Below are 24,206 nucleotides of genomic sequence, written 5' to 3' on the forward strand. Positions count from 1 at the left end.
CCTGTAGAGTTGTTGGTCTGGAGAGCTAGGATCCATTTGTAGATTTGTTCAGCTGGGGAACTAGGACTCACCATTGAGCTGTTGACCTAGGTAACTAGGATTCAGCTGTAGGGTTGTTGATCTGGGGAGCTAGGATTCACCCATGGAGTTGTTGATCTGGGGAGCTAGGATTAATCACTGATGGTGTCTCCCATGGGTGTTTTTTGTCTTAGTCTGGCTCGACAGATGTAAAATAGGTTGGACTTTATCAATTTTGGTCTTCCTTTGGCTAACTATGCATGTTTTACATAATCAAAGAAATCAACGGAGTAGAGACTGTTTACAGAAAGAATACCAACCTATCACAGAGGCAAGGGGCTGTAACTGGGTGGTGTCTTGAAAAGATAATGCCAATAAGATTAGAAGGAGGGAGTAACCTATGTGTACCCTGACAGGCGTGCCTATAAAGACTTACCAGAAACAAGAAGAGGAAGCCAAAAAAAAGCAGAGACATCAGAGAAGGGTGAAGGAGCAAACAAGAAGACTTTGGTGGTGAGCCTGGAACATTGCAAGGCAGGTATGTAACAGATTCATAATAACAAGAGACTTTTAGAAAATGTAAATGATGTCTATGATTATCTGCATCACCATTGCACAAAATATATAATAATATTGATGATAATAATTGTAATAATAATAATTTATTATTAATAATAATAATTATTATTGTCATTATTATTATTGTTATTATTATTATTGTTGTTGTTGTTGTAATTATATATATGTATAGCATGTTTTTGTTGTTTTTATTAACCAGATCACCCAAACCTGACATTTTATTTTTTAAGAAATTCTGGGAAACAATTTGACATATTCGCTGCCTTCTTAGGGCTCATTCACTGGCACCCCCGTGTTTATCTTTTCTAAACGCAAGAGGAGTGACCTGGGGATTATACACAACATTTAGGCATCATTCAAACTGGCATATTAGATATGAATTTAATAGGATTAACCGCTATTGATTCATGTTTATTTATTAAATTAATCATTTTTATTTAATAGCTAAACAATGTTTCTCCCCTTCGTGTGAAAGCTGAACAGCGTATCATTCTGCATTGGTCTGTAACTGTAGAACATCTACAGTCTGTACTTGCGTAAAAGACAAAAAATTGTACAGGAATGCGTTTAGTCATGTTCTGTCTCGAAGATAATTGTAGAGTTTGTAGTTCCAGAGCAGGTCCTAAACTCTAAGCCAGGGGTCTCCAAACCTTGGCTCGTGGGCCACATGCGGACCGCTGATCTGCATAGTCACTGTTCCTTCCAAGGCTCTGGTGTGAGAGGGACTCTGATGCAGACCCCAATCTAAGGAGGGACTCCTTGTGCACTCTGATGTAAGGGGGATTTTGATGGAAACCCTTATATAAAGGGGACTCTGATGGGGACCGTGCTGTAAGGGGGGACTTGGATGGGGACGGTGATAGCACAGTGGCTAAATGGTTAGCACTTCCACCTGGCAGTACTAGGGTCGTTGGTTCGAATCCCAACCATGGCACCACCTGCCTGGAGTTTGCATGTTTTCCCTGTGCCTGCGTGGGTTTCCTCCAGGTACTCCGGTTTCCTCCCACACTCCAAAGACATGCTGGTAGGTGAATTGGCTCCTGTCTAAATTGTCCCTAGTATGTGTATGTATGAATGTGAGCTAGGGACCTTAGATTGTACGCCCCTTGAGGGTTAGGGACTGATGTGAATGTACAATATATATGTAAAGTGCTGCGTAAATTGATGGCGCTATATAAGTACCTGAAATAAATAAAAAATAAAATACAAATGGAGCTCTGATAGGGATCCTGATGTATGGGGGACTAGAATGCAAAGGGAACTCCAATGGGCGCCCTGATGTATGGGGGACTAGAATGCAAGGGGAACTCCAATGGGGGCCCTGATGTATGGGGGACTAGAATGCAAGTGAGACTCTAATGGGGATCCTGATGTATGGGAGACTAGAATGCAAGGGGAACTCCAATGGGGATCCTGATGTAAGGTACAGGCAATGGGGTTTATTTACTAAAGAGAACTAGACTGTGCACTTTGCAAATGTAGATGCTCCAGAGCTTAGTAAATGAGGAACAGCTCTTCTGACTTCCATCATCCAACTATGTGATAGAAAAAAAATGAAATTTTAAAAAAATTTCTCTGCATGTGATTGGGTATCCATTGCAAAGTGAAGCATTACCTCATTAATTAAGATCCAGAGCGACTGCACTTTTTGAGTGCACAGTCTATTTGCCTTTTATTAAATCCCACCCCCATGTATTTTTGCTCAACCGTCATTTATATCTCTAGTTTATTTGGAATTTTTTTTTGCTTGGTTTTACCGAAGCTATTTCCATGCTCTTCTGAATCATACAACAAGATAACTCCGCATAAAACATATTCCTTTTTAATTTTTTCAATAATTTATAAAAAACAATTTTTTTTTGTCCCTCGAATATTTGTAAAATGTACAACGTATCCCTCGTACGGAAAAGTTTGGAGACTCCCGCTCTAAGCTACGCCAGGAGAGCAAAGTGAGGTGGTGATGTTTAGTTTGTATCTGTAAAGAAGAAAGTTAATAATAATTATTATTATTATTATCATTATTATTATTATTATTATTATTATTATTATCATTATTATTATTATTATTATCATTATTATTATTATTATCGTTATTATTATTATTATTATTATCATTATTATTATTATTATACAGGATTTATATATTATTATTATTATTATACAGGATTTATATATTATTATTATTATTATTATACAGGATTTATATATTATTATTATACAGGATTTATGGCGCCAACAGTTTGCTCAGCGCTTTACAATATAACGGGAGACAATACAGCAACCATACAGTTCAATACAAGAGGGTTAGGAGGGCCCTGATCCTGGGAGCTTACAATCTAGAAGGGAGGGGCTGGTCATACAAAAGGTAGTAACTGTGGGGGATGGACTGGTACGAGGAATAGAAGATTCCATTATTAGCTGAGGGCAGGATAGGCTTCCCTGAAGAGATAAAAGTTTAAACCAGTTTCCATCACAGGTTGTATCAACCATGCTACAGAAAAAGCCGCATAGAGGATATCAATTAGCCCAAGTTCCGAGGACTTAGCCACTTGCCCTCCAGAGGATTCTTCCCCCCCCCCCCACCTTCCTGATCAGGTCATTTTTTGCGATACGGCGCTGTGTTACCTTAACTGACAATTGCGCGGTCATGCAATGCCGCACCCAAATGAAATTTCCGTCCTTTTTTTCCCACAAATGGAGCTTTCTTTCAGTGGTATTTGATCTCCTGTGCAGTTTTTAAATAGTTTGCACTATAAACAAAAAAGACCGAATTTTGAGAAAAAAACTATATTTTTGAATTTTTGCTATTAAACATGTCCAGAAAAAAATTTTAAAAATCAAATTTCGTCATAAATTTAGGCCAAAATGTATTCTGCTCTGTGTCTTTGCTAAAAAAAAATCACAATATGTGTAAATTAATTGGTTTACATGTAAGTTATAGCGTTTACAAATGGCGGTAATGCCGGCGATCAGCGACTTATAGCGGGACTGCGGCGGACATTCTGACACTGAAGGGGAACTGACTTGGTGTCACTGACATCCCCAATGACACCAATACAGTGATCAGTGCTAATAAACAGCACTGACACTGTACTAATGACACTGAGCAGGAAGGGGTTAACATCTGGGGCGATCAAAGGGTTAACTGTGTGCTGTATGCAGTGGTGTTTAGTGCTGCCCTAGGCAACACAAAAATCGGACCCCCCTCCCTGGCAGAGAGAGCCTTGCACCGACCAACATCAGACAACCCCTCCCCCGCAGAGAGAGCCTGACAGTGACCAACAAACCCCTGCCCCCCCCCCCCCACCTGCGAGAGCCTTCCACTAACAACCCCCCGACGGCGACAGAGAGAGACACTCACCTTCATAGCTCTGGACATCCCCAGGAATAACAGTTGGGCTCTGCATGCACCATCAAGCAGCCCAAAGCGTCTCTCAGATCATACCTGTTCCCCATGCCGTATATGTCCCTTCTCTCAGGGGAAAGTGCTGCCCCCTAAATAATGCCGCCCTAGGCAAATGCCTTGTGGTAAATACACCCCTGGCTGTGTGTGTGCTTTACACTGTAAGCACACTGCTTTGTATGGCTGTGCTATGCAGAGCCATGCAAAGCAGTGTGCTGGAGCTGACAGGGGAGAGATCTGTATTGTCTACATACAGACCTCTCCCCCGTCAGTGATACTCAGCGATCGCTGGGTGCCGGCGGGGAATCTCCATCTGTGACCTGGTGCTCGACAGCTGAAGCCTCCAATGGCAGCGCGAGTGGGGATATCCGTGATTTTGCGCAGCCCTGCAAATACTTCTGCTATAGGGCGGTCGGGATGAGGTTTATAATGTATTCTAATTAATTATATACACTGTTAGAAATTTGTTTTTTCAAGAAAATATTTTCATCCTGCTCCTTCCAATGTTCTTGTCACCGTGGTTGAAAACGAACATCAATTTGACTCCTCTAATGATTAGAAAAACAAACGACCTTCTTTTCCCAAGAATGTTAGGTTGTAATTCCACCCATCTACGGGCAGGTTAAGAATGAATAGTTCATATCAGGGGCGGACTGACAACTCATGGGGCCCCCGGGGCAATAGGGGATCATGGGGCCCCTGTGTCTACACTCAAACCACACCCAAAAAAGCCTATGAAAGGTACCAGGGACATCTCATGGGGTCCCCTACTGACCCCGGGCCCTCGGGCATTGCCCGAGTTCCCCAGTGGTCAGTCCGCCCCTGGTTAATATACATGAAAACCAAAAACAGATGAAAATATTCGCCCTATGAGTCCATAATACTTTATTTGCTGATCAGATTTGAAAACAGGAAGACAAGCCGTATCCAAATTCTTTTGGGGGCAAAAAAAAAATAAAAAACCTCCCTTCATCGGGGCAGAAATATCTATTAGACTCTTTTTTTTTTAATTCCCTGAAAGATAGTCTCTCCGTCAGAAGAGAAGGAAGCTGCCCTAATGGATGTGTATTAAATGTTCTGATGAATAATTAATATACAGTTTCAGGATGGAACCGTAAAACTTGCTTTACAAACTATTCTTTGAATTAATAAAAAAAAAGTCTTTGCAGATCATTATGTAATATGGCTCATCTGAATATTTATAACATTTTACAGAACTGGGTTTTTTTATTTCTAATTTTACAGTTTCACCCTTAAAATCCCACCATGATCCACCATCATTTTGACTTCTTCATTGACTTGAATACATTTTACCAATATGGTGATTATTTTTTTTTTTGCTCAAACGTCCCAAGTTTTAATTAGACTGTATTTGAGTGTGTACGAGGCCCAATCTTGAGTTTAGTCATTGGTTCAAATCCCGACCATGGCACCAAACTGCCTGGAGTTTGCATGTTCTCCCTGTGCCTGCGTGGGTTTCCTCCCACACTCCAAATACATGCTGGTAGGTTAATTTGCTCCTGTCTAAATTGTCCCTAGTATGTGTATGTATGAATATGAGTTAGAGACCTTAGATTGTACGTTCCTTGAGGGTTAGGGACTGATGTGAATGTATAATATATATGTAAAGTGCTGCATAAATTGACAGCGCTATATAAGTACCGGGAGGCAGAGTGGCTTAGTGGTTAGCACTTCTGCCTTGCAGTAATTGGGTCATGGGTTCAATTCCCAACCATGGTGCCTCCTGCATGGAGTTTGCATGTTCTCCCTGTGTTCACATGGGTTTCCTCCAGTTACTCTGGTTTCCTCCCACACTCCAAAGCATGCTGGTAGGCTAATTGGCTCCTATCTAAATTGTCCTAGTTCATCCCTGGCCATGTGGGATCTCCTGCATGGTAGGGGTTGGGGAAAGATCTGGCAACCTACCCTGTAAAATAAAAAACATAAACGTGCAGCACTGTTAAAACCAATAAATAAATACATATATAAACATGTAAGAAAGTGCACACAAATATATAAAGTGACACTGTGCATCTATATATGTGCCAATAGAATATGTGGCCAATATAAACATGAAAGAAACACTGTGTCTAAAACATAAGTCCAGAGTGCAGGTGTGAACGAGATCTCAAATGATCTTCTGGTATCCAAAAGACACAGATTGTGGATAAGGTGAGACAATTAAAGTGTAGATTGCGCACTCACCAGATACGCAACCTTTTTGCGCATTTGTATGATATAATAAGGACATCAGACATCTCATCAAAAAGGTCTGGTCAGATCTGGTCAATGCCTCCTTCGCTATGCCACGGTTTGCACTTAGCCTTCCCAAATGGTAACCACTCTGCGGATGTACCTGGCTCCCACAGGAGCTCAGAAAGAAACAACAGAGGAGGCCAGTAGTGCAATATTGCCTTAGGATGTTTATTCCACACAATGGGTATGTATACAGCAAGAAAGCAAATAAAATAGATTACTGACCTATTGCAAGCTGCCGCCGGGACCCCTTGTGGTGCCGGCGGTAAGCCGTCAAAACAGCTACAGCCCGAGTTTCTCTTGAGGAACATCTAACACAAGATCCATCTATGGTGGACTGCTTTCTGTAGCTACAAATTGGAAGGTACAGAGGATTCTGCTATCATAGGTTAGAAGCTGTCATCCATGGTGGATTAAAACTATATGAGTCTCGGAGATCCCTGAAAAGGTTTCCACTCATGAAAGGTAAGACATTCTTGAGTTCCCCCGCTGTTGATGACCAGGGGAGCCCCAACCCCCAGTGATGGCCAGGGGAGCCCCAACCCCCAGAAAGGTTCTCCACTCTTGGAAGTGATAAATATTCATGTGTTGGCCTGCTACTGATGGCCTAGAGCAGGGGCGGACGGACCATTTGGAAACTCGGGCACTGCCCAAGGGCCCGGGGTCAGTAGGGGGCCCCATGAGATGCCCCTGGTACCTTTTTCATAGGCTTTTTTGAGTTTGGGCAAGGACACAGGAGCCCCATGATCCCCTATTGCCCGGGGGCCCCATGAGTTGTCAGTCCGCCCCTAACCTGGACACTTTCAGCTTGCAGTGCCAACAAATAACCAGGTTTAACAGTGCCACCATGCAGGAACTTTGAGCAGCCTTCAGCTTTCACCATACCTATTGCTGCACACATTTGAATTCAAGGTGCTTTCATTCAGGATTCAGATTAGGTGCATACTGGTTTTGACAATGCAAAGAAAATTTGGAAATCTGAAGCCAGTCTGCTTTGAAACTAAGAAAGCCATGCCACCTGAAGGAGTGGAAACCTCAGAACGCTCATCAGAGGGGTTCAGACCAGGAGAAGATCTAGCTAATTAGGAGGATGTGTGTAAAGTTGGAGGGAGCAAGTCTATTGGTTTGCCCCTAAAATAGATCTTGGGGACCCCAGAAAGGTTTTCAACTTATGGAAGTGCTAAGATATTCATGTGTTCCCCCACTGCTGATGGCCAGGAGACTCTCAGCTTGCAGTGCCAGCAAGTAACAAGGCTTAAGGGTACAGCCATGAAGGAGCTTTGAGAAGCCATTGGTGTCATCCATACCCATTGCTGCTCACCTTTGGATTCCCAGAACTATTTGGTGAAGGTTGAGACTTGTAGGTGTAGACTAGCATTGACAATGCATTGAAATTTTAAGAAATCTGAAGTCAATCTGCTCTGAAACAAAGAAAGCCAAGACACTTGAAGGAGTAGAAACCTCAGGACACTCATCACAGTGGTTCAGACCAAGGGAGGACCTAGCTGATTAGCTGTGTGTGTGTGTGGAGTTTGGTGGGATAATTTCTTAGGTCTGCCCTTATAATGGGTCTTGGGGACCCCAAAAAGGTTTTCCACTCTTGTAAGTGGTAAGATATCCATGTGTTCCCTCCCTGCTGATGGCCAGGAGATCCTCAGCTTGGAATGCCAACAAGTAACAAGGTTTATCATAACCATCTTGCAGCTCAAAGGCTACCGGAACTTTGAGAAACCATTTGTATTCTTCATACCCATTGCTGCGCACCTTTAGATTTCCATTGCTTTTTGCTGAGGGCTGAGATGTGTAGGTGTAGACTGCCATTGACAATACCATTGAAAAGTTCAGAAATCTGAAGTCAACTCCTTTGAAACAAAGAAAGTTAAGCTGCTTGAACAAGTTGAAACCAGAGAATGTTTATCACAGGGATTTAGACCAAGGAAATACCCAGAAGACTAGTAGAGTGTGCGTGTTGAGTTGGAGGCAGAACATCTTAGGCTTGCCTCTATTATGGGTCTTGGGGACCCCAAAAATGTTTTTCACACCTGGAAGTGGGAAGATATTTATGCGTTCTCCCACTGCTGATGGCCAGAAGACTCTCAGCTTGCAGCACCATTGGATAAAATAGTTCATCTGCATTAAAACAAAGAAAGCCAAGCTGCTCAAAAGAGTGGAAACCTAAGAATGTTCATCACAGGGGTTCAGACCAGGGGAAGACCTAACTGATTGGCAGGGTGTGTGTGTTAAGTTAGAATGAGAATGTCTTAGGCTTGCCATTCTAATAAGTCTTGGGGACCCCAAAAAGGTTTTCCTCTCCTGCAAAACATGAACCATTATGTAAGGTGGTAATCTGCACTAAACCAAAGAAAGCCAAGCCGCTCTAAGGTGTGGTAACCCCAGGGTGCAGAGTCCGCAGGGTTCAGACAAGAGAAAGACCTAGCTTATCGGCAAGGTGTGCGTGTCTTAGGTTGGAGTGGGAACAGGGGCGGACTGACCATTTGGAAACTCGGGCGGCCCCATGAGATGCCCCTGGTACCTTTTTCATAGGCTTTTTTAAGTTTGGGCAAGGACACAGGGGCCCCATGATCCCCTATTGCCCGGGGGCCCCATGAGTTGTCAGTCCGCCCCTGAGTGGGAATGTCTATAGGCTTGCGAAGTCAGCATGACCCTCTAGCATCATCGGGGCCCGTTCACTGCTGGAGATGACCCAAATCGCCTTTAGTAAATGTCTTAGGTTTTGGAACTGAAATGAAGGTCTGCAGACCTCCACCATCCAATCACATGCAAATAAAAATGCTGTATTCTTTGCAAAGTGAAACATCACCCCATTCGCTAAGCTCTGGGACATATTCCTTTGTAAATACACAGCCTATTTGCCTTTAGTAAAAGCAACCCCTGTACATCTACTTCCTCTTTGTATCGCTTTAATAGAACCTAGTTGTCACAGAGAGGCCTCTAGTTGGTTCCCTATACTGTCAACAAAATGAAGATATTCTGCTAAGTATTTCCCCTGGTGACTAAATCTGATGATGACTACATAGCAGAAGAACATGATACCTGTGGGTTTACCAAAGTCAGAAAATTAGACGTGGGGATACCCACCTAACAGTCACAAGAGAACTTCATACAGTATTTTCGATGTATTCCAGTAAAAGAGAATTCAAAATCAAATATTTTTAAAGTTTCTAACTGCGAAGCTAGACATTTTTTGCAGTCTTCAACAATTTTTTAGAAGCACAGGAAGGAAATACAAAAATATCTGTGTATCTGAATGATATTAAAAAGAAGTATGCAACATATTATCTATAAATAAATAATAATAATAATAATAATAATAATAAAAATAAACAAATTAAAAAAAATTATATATATATCCTCTGCTCACTTTTAGGCGATCTCTGCAAACCTCTCTCTTCAGGGAAGCCTATCCTGCCCTCAGCTAATACTGGAATCTTCTACTCTCCCTACCAGTCCATCCCCCACAGTTGCTACCTTTTGTATCACTAGCCCCTCCCTTCTAGATTGTACTCAGTGTCCTCCATCCTTCTCTGTCAGTCCCTCCACTGGCCTCCACTCAGTGTCCTCCACCCCTCTCTGCCAATCCCTCCACTGGCCTCCACTCAGTGTCCTCCACCCCTCTCTGCCAATCCCTCCACTGGCCTCCACTCAGTGTCCTCCACCCCTCTCTGCCAATCCCTCCACTGGCCTCCACTCAGTGTCCTCCACCCCTCTCTGCCAATCCCTCCACTGGCCTCCACTCAGTGTCCTCCATCCCTCTCTGCCAATCCCTCCACTCAGTGTCCTCCATCCCCCTCTGCCAATCCCTCCACTGGCCTCCACTCAGTGTCCTCCACCCCTCTCTGCCAATCCCTCCACTGGCCTCCACTCAGTGTCCTCCATCCCTCTCTGCCAATCCCTCCACTGGCCTCCACTCAGTGTCCTCCACCCCTCTCTGCCAATCCCTCCACTGGCCTCCACTCAGTGTCCTCCATCCCCCTCTGCCAATCCCTCCACTGGCCTCCACTCAGTGTCCTCCATCCCTCTCTGCCAATCCCTCCACTGGCTTCCCATTGACCAACAAATTCAAAACATTAACAATAACATATAAAGCCATTTATAACTCTGCCCCAAATTACATCACCGATCTTGTCTCCAAATATCACGCAAACCCTCCTCCCACGACCTCCTGTTCTCTAGCTCCCTTGTCTCCTCCTCCCATGCTCGTCTCCAGGACTTCTCCAGAGCCTCCACCATCCTCTGGAACTCTCTACCCCAATCTATCAGACTATCACCTACTCTGCCCACTTTTAGGCGATCTCTGAAAACCTCTCTCTTCAGGGAAGCCTATCCTGCCCTCAGCTAATAATGGAATCTTCTACTCTTCCTACCAGTCCATCCCCCACAGTTATTACCTTTTGTACCACTAGCCCCTCCCTCCTAGATTGTAAGCTCCTGGGATCAGGGCCCTCCTAACCCTCTTGTATTGAACTGTATTGTTGTGGTATTGTCTCCCGTTATATTGTAAAGCGCTGAGCAAACTGTTGACACCATATAAATCCTGTATAATAATAATATATATATAAAATTTATACCATGCAAAAAATGCATTAATTCAATACATTAATGCATTCATAAGTATATAACATATTAATTATAATACATAATAAATAATATTATAATATGTTATAGTAAAAATAATATATAATGTTATAATATCATATTATAGTATACTGTAATTATTATTTTATATTTAAAAGCTATATATAGTTACATAGTTAGTCTGGCTGAAAAAAGACAAATGTCCATCTAGTTCAACCATTAAAAAAAAGTTATAAGCCTATACCCACAGTTGATCCAGAAGAAGGCAAACCCCACCCTCCCAGCAAAGAATGATCCAATTTGCTCCTGCAGGGGAAAGAAAAATTTGCTTTCTGATCCCCCGAGAGGCAATTGGATATTCCCTGGATCAACTTATATTGTATATAGTACAAATAATCTGCAGATTTAAAAAAATGCAATAATACAGTACATTAATGTATCAATTAGCATATAAAATAGTATTTATAATATATGATAATTTTATAACATACTATTACAGTATAATATCATTTTTATATTATAATTAAAGCCATACAAATTATATATATATATATTTATTATACAGGAATTATGGCGCCAACAGTTTGCTCAGCACTTTACAATATAAGGGGGGGCGGTACAATTACAATACATTTCAGTACAGAAGGAATAGGAGGGCCCGGCTCGTGGAGCTTACAATCTATAGGAAGGGGGAGATGATACAAAAGGTGATATATATATATTTCCTGAAAAAATGCTGTGCAAATTAATAATTTAAGTACCTGATTTGCGCAGCAGGTTTGTCATGAATTTTTATTTTTTATATATTTGTTGATGCATTGGTGTATGGGTTTTATACAATTTTTTTAAATTTGTATACATTATTGTATACAACTTCAAGCAGCACAGTGGCTAAATGGTTAGCACTTCCACCTGGCAGTACTCGGGTCGTTTGTTCAAATCCCGACCATAGCAGCACTGTGCCTGGAGTTTGCATGTTCTCCTTGTGCCTTCATGGGTTTCCTCCAGGTACTCTGGTTTCCTCCCACACTCCAAAGACATGCTGGTAGGTGAATTGTCTCCTGTCTAAATTGTCCCTAGTATGTGTATGTATGAATGTGAGTTAGGGACCTTAGATTGTACGCCCCTTGAGGGTGAGGGACCTTAGATTGTACGCCCCTTGAGGGTGAGGGACCTTAGATTGTACGCCCCTTGAGGGTTAGGGACCTTAGAGTGTACGCCCCTTGAGGGTTAGGGACCTTAGATTGTACGCCCCTTGAGGGTTAGGGACCTTAGATTGTACGCCCCTTGAGGGTTAGGGACCTTAGATTATACGCCCCTTGAGGGTTAGGGACCTTAGATTGTACGCCCCTTGAGGGTTAGGGACCTTAGATTATACGCCCCTTGAGGGTTAGGGACCTTAGATTGTACACCCCTTGAGGGTTAGGGACCTTAGATTGTACGCCCCTTGAGGGTTAGGGACTGATGCGAATGTACAATATATATGTAAAGCGCTGCGTACATTGATGGCGCTATAATAAATAAAATATTGTATGCAGGGGCAGACTGACCATTTGGAAACTCAGGCACTGCCCGAGGGCCCGGGGTCAGTAGGGGGCCCCATGAGGTGCCCCTGGTACCTTTTTCATAGGCTTTTTTGTGTTTGGGCAAGGACACAGGGACCCCATGATCCCCTATTGCCCGGGGGCCCCATGAGTTGTCAGTCCGCCCCTGATTGTATGGTATGAATTTTTTAGTTTTTATTTTTTGGGTAGTGCTGTAAATCCTACTACAGCACACCGGCAAAAATTATTTATAGTGGGTTTTTACCTTTTAATTAATAATTAGAAATATAATCCATTGGTTAAATTTTTTTTGTAATTCCCTCCAGTGTTGTCTAAAATTGCTACATTGTACCTATTGTTACAAAGGCATATGTGTTTCCTAAGCTCCTTATCTCCATCCAGTGGCCATAATGTGGTATTTTACTGCCGCCTATTATAAAATAACATTCGCTCAGAGGAGATAATAGCCAAAAGAACATTTGTTGTTGCCCAATTTGCGCAGAATGAATAACATGCTGATTCACTAGATGAATGGTTCTGTAAATTTTTTTATATGTATTCCTCTCGTAGTATGGAAATACTGGCCTATTTTATATATTTGGATAAAGGCGTCATCAGGGGCGGACTGACAACTCATGGGGCCCCCGGGCAATAGGGGATCATGGGGCCCCTGTGTGCTTGCCCAAACTCAAAAAAGCCTATGAAAAAGGTACCAGGGGGCATCTCATGGGGCTCCCTACTAACCCCGGGCCCTCAGGCAGTAGGGGGCCGAGTTTCCAAATGTTCAGTCCACCCCTGGGCATCACTAATTTTTGTGTTTGCAAGTTGATAAATGTAATTAAAAATGAATTTTTATCAGGAGATTCCCACTTCACAAGACTCACTTCACTGCAGCAAAGGGAGTGAGACCCCAAAGTGGTGCGGAGAGGAGACGACAGACAGGAAATCTTTCCACCAGAACAGAGTGCAGTATACGATTCAGCTCTCCGTCATTCACAAGCTGTATAAAGAACAAATAGGCGATAACCAGGAATTATAAAACAGATTCTCTAAATATCTCCAAAGAAAAGTAAACCTTTCACCCTTGAAAGTACAAATATATAGAAAGGAGAAGAAAGAGAAGTGCGCCAGACTAAGTGCAGTATGAATATAAAAGTTTATTGCACACAAGATTATAAAAACTCACAAGAAGTGGGTAGATATCAGGCATCAATATATAAGGAGGAGGATGTCATCTGTGCTGCACCTCACAAATGGATGGCTGTAATGTCAAAGTGTTGCGTGGCTGGCGCTCTAGGCGGGTCCCACAGGAGGAAGCGAGGATGGCAGGCGCAGTAACCGGGAGTCGCGGCGCAGATAAGAACCGGGATCCAGGGCAGGCACTGCTGATCTCTCACATCAGCGTGGGTACAGTAGCCAGCTTGAGGCACATCCAAGATGGCCACCGGGCAGGAAATGACATCAGAACGTTGCTGGGAATCCTCCAAGGGGGCACCTGCCATCCTCGCTTTTTTTTATATTCATACTGCACTTAGTCTGGCGCACTTCTCTTTCTTCTCCATTTACCACAGAGTCCGGTTTACTCTAGAAAGTGCAAGCCTCACGACGGTGTCTACATTGCAGCGTTGTATATATATGTATACACATATATATACCATCTATCTCAATCCAGTACTGTTTGCATCACAAGGCCTTTTTTCCCCTCCTTTCCTTACCCCCCTCCCCTCCCCCCTTCCCTTTCCTCACCACTAAAGTTGCATCATCTACTTGTTGCCCCTTTATTACTGGCATGTACGATTATATATCTTAATTTCTGTTTACTGGATTATTTTGTTTAAGGTTTGCTGAGTGAACGTCATGTCCACTACAAATTCTCTTGCGCCAATTGCATTTTTATTTTTGTCAAATATATAGAAAACCTTTTCTTCAAACTACTTAGTCCCCTTCCTTAAATACAAAATAACCTAAATCAATTCAAAATAGTCCACCACAAGTCCACACTATTATTAGGTCTTCAAGCGTTGAAAATTGTCCCATTCATCACTTCAAATCCAAGAAACCTCAAAAGAAATAAACTAAATATAGTGCATTAACTTTTAACAACAATCAAATATTGTGATACCATGCAAGAAAACACTCGTGAGGAGAAAGCATTTCAAATACTCCGGGGTACAACAGCTTTCCCCTTGTGGAAACCATTCCCCTTGTTGTACCCCGGAGTATTTGAAATATCAAAACCAAAAATAGTGAAGCGCTAAAATAAATCCCTAAATACACACACAGTGCATATAATATTAAGTGAAAACCATACCTCATAGATAAATTATATCCGTGACATAAAAAAATATCAATATAAAACAAAATATATAAGGAAAAACTTTTCCTTGCCCTTAAATTAATTCTTCAAATCAAACATTAAAAAAAATTTAAAAAATCCATGATATTGCAAATAAACAGTGATGAAAAAAAAAATTATATATATAAAAAACTGTGTTAATTACCATATATATATATATTTGTGATTATTTCTAATAATAAATGTGACAACCTAACAAAATAAAAAATACAAAAAAATGTGAATCTCAATCAAATGTACGTGATTATTGTGAAAAAAACCATATATTAAACTATTACATAAAAAAATCACTAGAACTTGTGATATTTCAAATATGAAAAAGTGTCCATAAATGAACAAACACAGTCCATGCAGTAAGGTGAAAACGACACTCAGTGTTCTTCACTTCTAGTGCTCATAAAAAAGAAAGGGAAAAAATCCTCCAATGGCAGCAATGCCTGCTCACCTCCCCAACTCGACCCGCAAAGGGCCACAAGGCTATAACTCTCCTCCAGGAAATCGTTTGCTTCCAAGCAGCTCAGTAAGGAATCACAGGACCTCCACTCCACCTCCTCTCAAACGTCATATAGGACACAAACAGAGCTTCCCATAGTGTAATACCATTTGTTTATTCAAGACACTCCATATAACAAACTGTTTCCACTCACATGCGTTTGGTTAAAAAAAATGCAGTCCTCCTCATTCCCTGGGTGCATTCACATGTAAAGAGGGAAACCAATATGGTCGCTGTGCTCGGACATCCGTCCCCACGTGACCGGAAATGATGTGTCTCTGGGCTGGGAAAAGCGTGCCGACGCGTTGCGTCACGTGCGTCGTGACTTCATCAGGAGTATTTGAAATGCCTATCTGAGCTGAAAGAGGGTAATAGTATTGAACCCTACCAGAGTGGTGGCACTTCTGTGGATTGTGGATTAGTATATACTCACAAGTTGAGCATTTGCTGTGTATTTATTTGCTAGAGTGTTGGCACTTTTTGCACACATATCACAAGCTTAGTCATTTGCTGTGGATTTCACCCCACGAGTGGGCTGTGTAGGTGTATTCACGTTATTTACTTATTTATTTTTTAGTAATTTTTACACGTGAGATTCACCAAAAGTAGTGATTTATTTATTTAAATTTTTTTTTTTTTTTCTCTCTCTCTTTCTCCTCACGTGTGTTTTCTTGCATGGTATCACAATATTTGATTGTTGTTAAAAGTTAATGCACTATATTTAGTTTATTTCTTTTGAGGTTTCTTGGATTTGAAGTGATGAATGGGACAATTTTCAACGCTTGAAGACCTAATAATAGTGTGGACTTGTGGTGGACTATTTTGAATTGATTTAGGTTATTTTGTATTTAAGGAAGGGGACTATGGTGTCCGTTTGTGAACCAGAGGTAATAGATCGCTGCTCAGTTCTCCGTCATTCTCGGAGAACAAAGTTCTCCTGTGAATGCAGTTTATGAAGCAGTTCTCCGAACGAAGGGAGAACGGTCTCCAAACGCTGGAGAACGGTCTACAAACTCTGAAAAACGGCTCATTTTACTATAATCTCTCCAGATTACAGTAAAAGATCAGTTTACTAAGCAGAGGTAAATTATCTCTGCTTAGTTTTCGGTCCCTCTGATTCTCCAGCTCTGGGCTGGAGAATCTGGACGGAGAACACAGATCTCCAGAGAAGGGCTGACAGGATCTCCTGAGTGTTATAAACTGTGAATGACCAGAGAATAGCTGAGATCCGTTGAATCGCAGCTATTCTCTGTGTCATAAAAGGACACCTAAGTAGTTTGAAGAAAAGGTTTTCTATATATTTGTACTTTCAAGGGTGAAAGGTTTACTTTTCTTTGGGGATATTTAGAGAATCTGTTTTATAATTCCTGGTTATCGCCTATTTCTTCTTTATACAGCTTGTGAATGACGGAGAGCTGAATCCTATACTGCACTCTGTTCTGGTGGCAAAATCTCCTGTCTGTCGTCTCCTCTCCGCACCACTTTGGGGTCTCACTCCCTCTGCTGCAGTGAAGTGAGTCTTGTTTTTCTTATTTCATGACTCTCCAGTGAACAATTGACTATACATTCGTTATATCTTAATTAGATGACAGAATATTTTAGATACGGTGGCTCTGACATGTTTCAGGCCCACACAAGCTAAATAAACCATTAAATCTATGGGACGGGCTAATGAGGGTGCCACTGTCCCAGGGCCTGTGAAGTCAAATACCGTCCTCGTTTTTCCGATGTGATATCTGCGCCTGCAGCCTTTTATTTTTTTATTACAGAAATGTCCTATTATGTAGTTAATACAAAGAGAGAAGATAATTCCATTGCTAGCAAGCGCTGGTGTCAGCTTTATTTTGTAAAGGGATTAGTGACAGGCGGAGCTATTTGGACAGATCCTTCTTCAGCTTTTTTTTTTTTTTTTTTTAACTTTGCTGCAATTGGTAATCCAGATCAACATTTCAAGGACAAAGCTCTCATCGGAAGCCCCCTTATCTGAATCCCATCCCCCACAAAAATGTATATATATATATATATATATATATATATATAGTGAGGAACAGAAGTATTTGAACCCCCTGCGATTTTGCAAGTTCTCCCACTTAGAAATCATGGAGGGGTCTGACATTCACATTGTAGGTGCATTCCCACTCTGAGAGACAGAATTAAAAAAAAAATTCAGGAAATCCCATTGTATGATTTGTAAAGAATGTATTTGTCTCGCATTGCTGAACAGAAGTATTTGAACACCTGAGAAACAGCAAGAATTGTGGCTCTCAAAGACCTGTTACTGCGCCTTTAAAAAGTCCACCTCTACTCCACTCATTCATCTAACTTAGTAGCACCTGTCTGAGCTCTTTAAAGACACCTGTCCACCCCACAGTCAGTCAGACACCAACTAGTACCATGGGCAAGACCAAAGAGCTGTCAAAAGACACCAGAGACAAAATTGTCACAGTAGTCAGGTGACCGGAAAGCCCTTTCAGCCCCCTGAACATAAAGACCCTGTTATAGCACAGCCAATCACAGTGGTCAGGTGATCGGAAAGCCCTTCCAGCCCCCTGAGCATAGAGACCCTGTTATACCACAGCCAATCACAGTGGCCAGGTGACCGGAAAGCCCTTTCAGCCCCCTGGGCATAAAGACCCTGTTATAGCACAGCCAATCACAGTGGTCAGGTGACCGGAAAGCCCTTTCAGCCCCCTGGGCATACTCTTTTATAGCACAGCCAATCACAGTGGTCAGGTGACCGGAAAGCCCTTCCAGCCCCCTGAGCATAGAGACCCGGTCATACCACAGCCAATCACAGTGGTCAGGTGACCGGAAAGCCCTTCCAGTCCCCTGAGCATAGAGACCCTGTTATAGCACAGCCAATCACAGTGGTCAGGTGACCGGAAAGCCCTTCCAGCCCCCTGAGCATAGCTATGTCAGGGGCAGGAAGGGCCCCCTGTTATAGCTATGTCAGGACTGGGCAGGAAGGGCCCCCTGTTATAGCTATGTCAGGACTGGGCAGGATGGGGTTAAAAATGTAGGCAGCAATGTTTCAATATTTGTTTATAGTTATGCTCTGTGAATGGAAACAATGTAACAAATATAAAGTAGATGTTTATCCAATTCAGCTGCAAAAGTGGAAATACACTTTAAGAAGTTTAAATGACCAACAGTGACTCTTCATCTCCATGATGGGAGATCTGATCGGCCCCTGGGGCCCCGGCGGCATTATTCTCTATGCAGAGATGAGCATCTCACCGTCCTATACCCTCTTGTGTCAATGTAACATAAGCTGGCAGCTCCACTTATCCTTCGAGAGGAAAACCCCTGAAATTACTCCTACAATGGCTTGTTACTGTGACTGAAAGTGACACGGCTCGCGGATATTTTGCTCAGTGAACTGAAAGTGCGAACGCAGCGAGAATCGTTACCGCCAGAGGAAACGATGTCTAATACTGAGACCATTTAATTTTTTTTATATATTCAAATACGTCACTGCAAAGGAAATTCTAAGCAAACACCGAGCTGTGTTCAATACACACGGCTCAAAAAAATGAAAGGAAGACTTTTTACTCAGAGTCTAGCATCAAGTCAGTGAAACTCCTGGGATATGGATCTGGTCAGATAAGGAGCAGAGGGGGTTGTTCATCAGTTTCAGCTGCTTTGGTGGTAATGAAATTAACAGATGCACTAGATGGGCAACAATGAGACAACCCCCAAAACAGGAATTCTTTTACAGGTGGGGGCCACTGACATTTCTTTCCCTACTCATCTCTTCTGACTGTTTTTCACTGGTTTTGCATTTGGCTAGGGTCAGTGTCACTACTGGTACCATGAGGCCATACCTGGACCATACAGAGGTTGCACAGGCAGTCCAACTCCTCCAGGATGGCACATCAATACATGCCATTGCCAGAAGGTTTGCTGTGTCTCCCAGCACAGTCTCAAGAGCATGGAGGAGATTCCAGGAGACAGGCAGTTACTCTAGGAGAGCTGGACAGGACTGTAGAAGGTCCTTAACTCATCAGCAGGACCGGTATCTGCTCCTTTGTGCAAGGAGGAACAGGATGAGCACTGTCAGAGCCCTACAAAATGACCTCCAGCAGGCCACTGGTGTGAATGTCTCTGACCAAACAATCAGAAACAGACTTCATGAGGGTGGCCTGAGGGCCCGTAATCCTCTAGTGGGCCCTGTGCTCACTGCCCGGCACCATAGAGCTGGATTGGCATTTGCCATTGAACACCAGAATTGGCAGGTCCACCACTGGCACCCTGTGCTTTTCACAGATGAGAGCAGGTTCCCCCTGAGCACATGTGACAGACGTGAAAGGGTCTGGAGAAGCCGTGGAGAACGTTCTGCTGCCTGTAACATGGTTCAGCATGACCGTTTTGGTGGTGGGTCAGTGATGGTCTGGGGAGGCATATCCATGGAGGGACGCACAGACCTCTGCAGGCTAGACAATGGCACCCTGACTGCCATTAGGTATCGGGATGAAATCCTTGGACCCATTGTCAGACCCTACGATGGTGCAGTGGGTCCTGGGTTCCTCCTGGTGCAGTGGGTCCTGGGTTCCTCCTGGTGCAGTGTGTCCTGGGTTCCTCCTGGTGCAGTGGGTCCTGGGTTCCTCCTGGTGCAGTGGGTCCTGGGTTCCTCCTGGTGCAGTGGGTCCTGGGTTCCTCCTGGTGCAGTGGGTCCTGGGTTCCTCCTGGTGCAGTGTGTCCTGGGTTCCTCCTGGTGTAGTGGGTCCTGGGTTCCTCCTGGTGCAGGACAATGCCCGGCCTCATGTGGGGAGAGTATGCAGGCAGTTCCTGGAGGATGAAGGAATTGATACCATTGAATGGCCCCCACGCTCTCCTGACCTTAATCCAATAGAACACTTCTGAGATATCATGTTTCGGTCCATCCGACGCTGCCAGGTGGTACCTCAGACTGTCCAGGAGCTCAGTGATGCCCTGGTCCAGATCTGGGAGGAAATCCCCCAGGACACCATCCGTGGTCTCATTAGGAGCCCCCCCCCCCGACGTTGTCAGGCATGCAAACAAGCACGTGGGGGCCACACAAACTACTGAGGACCATTCTGAGTTGCTGCAATGACATGTCAGCACAATGGACTCACCTGCTGCAAAATTTTTTCGCTTTGATTTTCGGGGTGTCTTTGAAATCAGTACTCTGTAGGTCGATCATTTTCATTTCCATCAAACGATGGGGCATCCTTACGTTCCTCACACATCCCCCGTCCATGTCAGTATAGAGATCCAGCAGGAGATTCCTCCCCATTGAGATCTGATGGGTTTTCAAAGTCTTCCTTTCATTTTTTTGAGCAGTGTATTAGGACAGGGCAGAAAAGGTTCTTATGGTGGGGCTTATTTTTAGTAGATGTAAACCTTAATCGAATGACTTTGACGTGTAGTTGACCTCCTTCTGATCTGCATTTGACCTGCTTCAGGTAGGTTTTGCATCCCATAGGCTGGCCATACACTAAACAATTTTACACCAGCACACATTCTAGGGCCGGTTTACACAGAGCCGGTGCAAGGATTTTTGTCTGCACAGACAAAGGTGCATTTTGCTGCATACCCCCTTAACAACTGCCTGCCTGCAACGTACTGTGGATGGGTGGCCACTGTAGGCAATCGACATACCCCTACTTTGCTGTCTACTTCCAGGTAACAGGCACGCCTATGTGCACCCCCCCCCCCCCCTGACCAGCAACTGCTGTGATTGTACACAGCGGGAGCCTGTCAGCAAGTCCCTGCCAATGAATGATCTGCTGATAAGCTGTGTCCAATCACAGCCCAGGGCTCTGTGCTGACATTAAACACAGAGCTCTGTACACAGGGAACGATCCCTGTGTTTCTCATCCCTGCAAAGCAAGGGATGAGAAATACAAAGATGTCAGTAGCAGTTAGATGTAATAGTAAAAGCAGCACACATTACACATAGTTAGGCACACATTTAACCCCTTGATCACCCTAGATGTTAACCCCCTTCTCAGCCAGTGTCGTTAGTACAGTGATCAGTGTATAGTATTATCACTGATCACTGTATTAAGGTCACTGCTGATGTTAGTGGCAGTTAGTCAGTTCCCACCAGAGTCACTTAGTGTCAGATTGCCCGCCGCGCTATCGCAGTCCTGTTATAGATCGCAGACTACTGCCATTAGTGGTATGAAAACAAAAATTAATACAAAAAATGACAATATTGTAAAGCACTGAGCAAACTGTTGGCGCTATATAAATCCTGTATAATAATAATATATGTACCATAGTATGTAGGCGCTATAACATTCACGCAAACCAATCAATATACACGTATTGGGATTTTTTTTATATCAGAGACATGTAGCAGAATATATTTTAGCCAAAATTTATGCAGAAATTTGATTAAAAAATGTATTTTTATTAGATATATTTTTATAGCAGAAAGTTAAAAATATTGTTTTTTCCCAAAACATTTTCAGTGTTTTCCATTTATATCGCAATAAATACAAAATCTATGAAGGGGGTAAAATCTTCTGGAGTTCAAGCTGATACGCTGACCTTTGACCCTAACACTAACTCTGACACTGACCTTGATCAAACCTTGATCTAGCTATTTTTTTTTATTTACTTATTTTTAAATATTTTTTTTTTGTTACACACTTTCGCTTGTTTACATCTTTCTCCCCTGGAAAGGAGATAAAGATATAATATATTATATAATATATGTTGTATGCATACAATGTAACCTTGTCACCATTCACAGGAGAAAAAAAACACACAGTGACTGATCATTACAATGGCCAATCAGGGGCTGTCACAGCAATCAGGTGATCGAGAACTGGAAGTCCTGAACATTAAGTCACCGGTCACATCGCTGCGATTTAATATCGGGCAATTTGTGTGCAATTTCAGGTGCAGTTTCTGAAGACTTTATTGCTACTTGTGAAGATTTGTAATTATTATTATCATCATACAGTATTTATAAAGCGCCAATAGTTCACTCAGCGCTGTACATTACAAAGGGGGACAGAACATGTGACAGAACAATACAATGCAAAACATGAGGGGATCGAGGGCCCTGCTCCTTGGAGCTTACAATCTATGAGGGAGGGGATGGTGGCACAGAAGGAGATAGCTGTGGGGGATGGAGTGGTAGGAAGAGTGGAGGAGGTCGGCAGGTTAGCAGGGGGTGGGGTAGGCTTCCCTGAAGAGATGGGTTTTCTGGGTGCGCCTAAAGGAGAGGAGAGTAGGTGATAATCTGATGGGTTGGGGCAGGGAGTTCCAGAGGATGGGTGACACCCTGGAGAAGTCCTGGAGGCAGGCATGGGAGGAGGAGACCAGGGAACTAGAGAGAAGGAGGTCTTGTGAGGAGCGGAGTGTGCGTGTTGGGCGGTACTTGCATATTAGGTCGGTGATGTAGTTCGGGGCAGTATGGTGGACGGCTTTGTACGTCAGTGTTAGGATTTTGAATTTGATCCGTTGCGCAATCGGAAGCCAGTGGAGGGATTGGCAGAGGGGGGTGGAGGCCAGTGGAGGGATTGGCAGAGGGGGGTGGCGGAGATGGAGCGGTTGGAAAGGTGAATGAGTCTGGCTGCCGTATTCAGGATGGACTGAAGCGGGGATAGCCAGTGGCGAGGCAGGCCAGTGAGGAGGGAGTTGCAGTAGTCGAGTCGTGATATGATGAGGGAGTGGATGAGCTGTTTAGTGGTTTCTGGGGTTAGGAACGTGCGGATTTCGGCGATGTTGCGGAGGTGGAGTCTGCATGAGTTTGTTAAAGATTGGACTTGGGGCTGGAAGGATAGGTTGGAGTCCAGAATGACACCAAGTACTCTGTGCGATTTCCACTATATTCCTCTATATTCTATGTATGTGAAATCGCAACAAAACTGCAGAAAAAGTAACACAAGAACTATTTTAGAAATTGCGCTGCAGCAAATCGCACATGTTAAGACACAGACATTCACATTCATTAGATGCGATTTCAATTCCCAAATCACACCTGAAATTGCACCGGTATAATCGGGCACTAATACGAGACTCGGGGCTCTCAACAAGAGCCCGGTCTCTGAGCTGGGAGTGCACTGGGCAGCCTGATCCCACCACAAACACTGGTGAATACAAGCAGCAAGAAGGAGTTGAAAATCCAAATCCCCAGCAAGTGGCTGTGGATTTGAACTCATATATACATATATATTGTACATACACCTCAGTCATTAACCTTCAAGGGGCGTACAATCTAAGGTCCCTAACTCACATTCATACATGCACATACCAGGGCCAATTTAGACAGGAGCCAATTCACCTACCAGCATGTCTTTTGGCGTGTGGGAGGAAACCGGAGTATCCAGAGGAAACCCACGCAAGCATAGGGAGAACATGCAAACTCCAGGCAGGTGGTGCCATGGTTGGGATTCGAACCAACAACCCTAGTACTATCAGGTGGAAGTGCTAACCATTATCGAGCCACTTGTGTTTCCTAAAATTACTTTTAGTGCATTTTATACTTAAATTTTGCATTGAAAGGGTTACTGGTCTAATGATACAACCAGGGGCGGACTGACCATTCAAGCACTCGGGCAGTGCCCGAGGGCCCGGGGTCAGTAAGGGGCCCCATGAAATGCCCCAGTACCTTTTTATAGTCTATTTTGGGTGTGATTTGCATGTGGGCAAGCACACAGGGGCCCCATGATCCCCCTATTGCCCGGGGGCCCCATGAGTTGTCAGTCCGCCCCTGGATACAAGTATGATAAATGGCTCCCGGAGTAGGAAGCTGACTACTGATGATTCTCTGAGCCAAATTCTGTGGTTTCTTCATACCGAGATGGTTACTCTTGACGCGTTGTCCCACAGACTCTCCTTCAGATGGAGATATCTAGAGATCTATAGTTGTTGCGTCTGCTTTTGGATACATGGAAGATGAAATCTCATCTCTCAGTGTAGTATTCCACTTGATTCGTTCACATCCTCCCACCTCTTCCTGTTGACAAAGCTTCTCTGATA

General features: G+C 43.4%; 1 protein-coding gene across 1 annotated transcript in view; it reads left to right on the forward strand.

Moving 5' to 3' along the window:
* The first annotated feature begins 446 nt into the window (after positions 1–446).
* CD4 (CD4 molecule) overlaps positions 447–24,206 on the forward strand; it is a 62,037-nt gene continuing 38,277 nt past the window's right edge. Inside the window, exon 1 of the mRNA XM_089661723.1 lies at positions 447–556. The gene's annotated coding sequence lies outside the window, so the exon portion shown is untranslated. The remainder of the gene's footprint in view (positions 557–24,206) is intronic.

Source organism: Staurois parvus, unplaced genomic scaffold (genome assembly GCF_062004578.1).
Source record: "Staurois parvus isolate SC_StPar_1 unplaced genomic scaffold, SC_StPar_1.0 ptg001376l, whole genome shotgun sequence".
NCBI classification, from domain to species: domain Eukaryota; kingdom Metazoa; phylum Chordata; class Amphibia; order Anura; family Ranidae; genus Staurois; species Staurois parvus.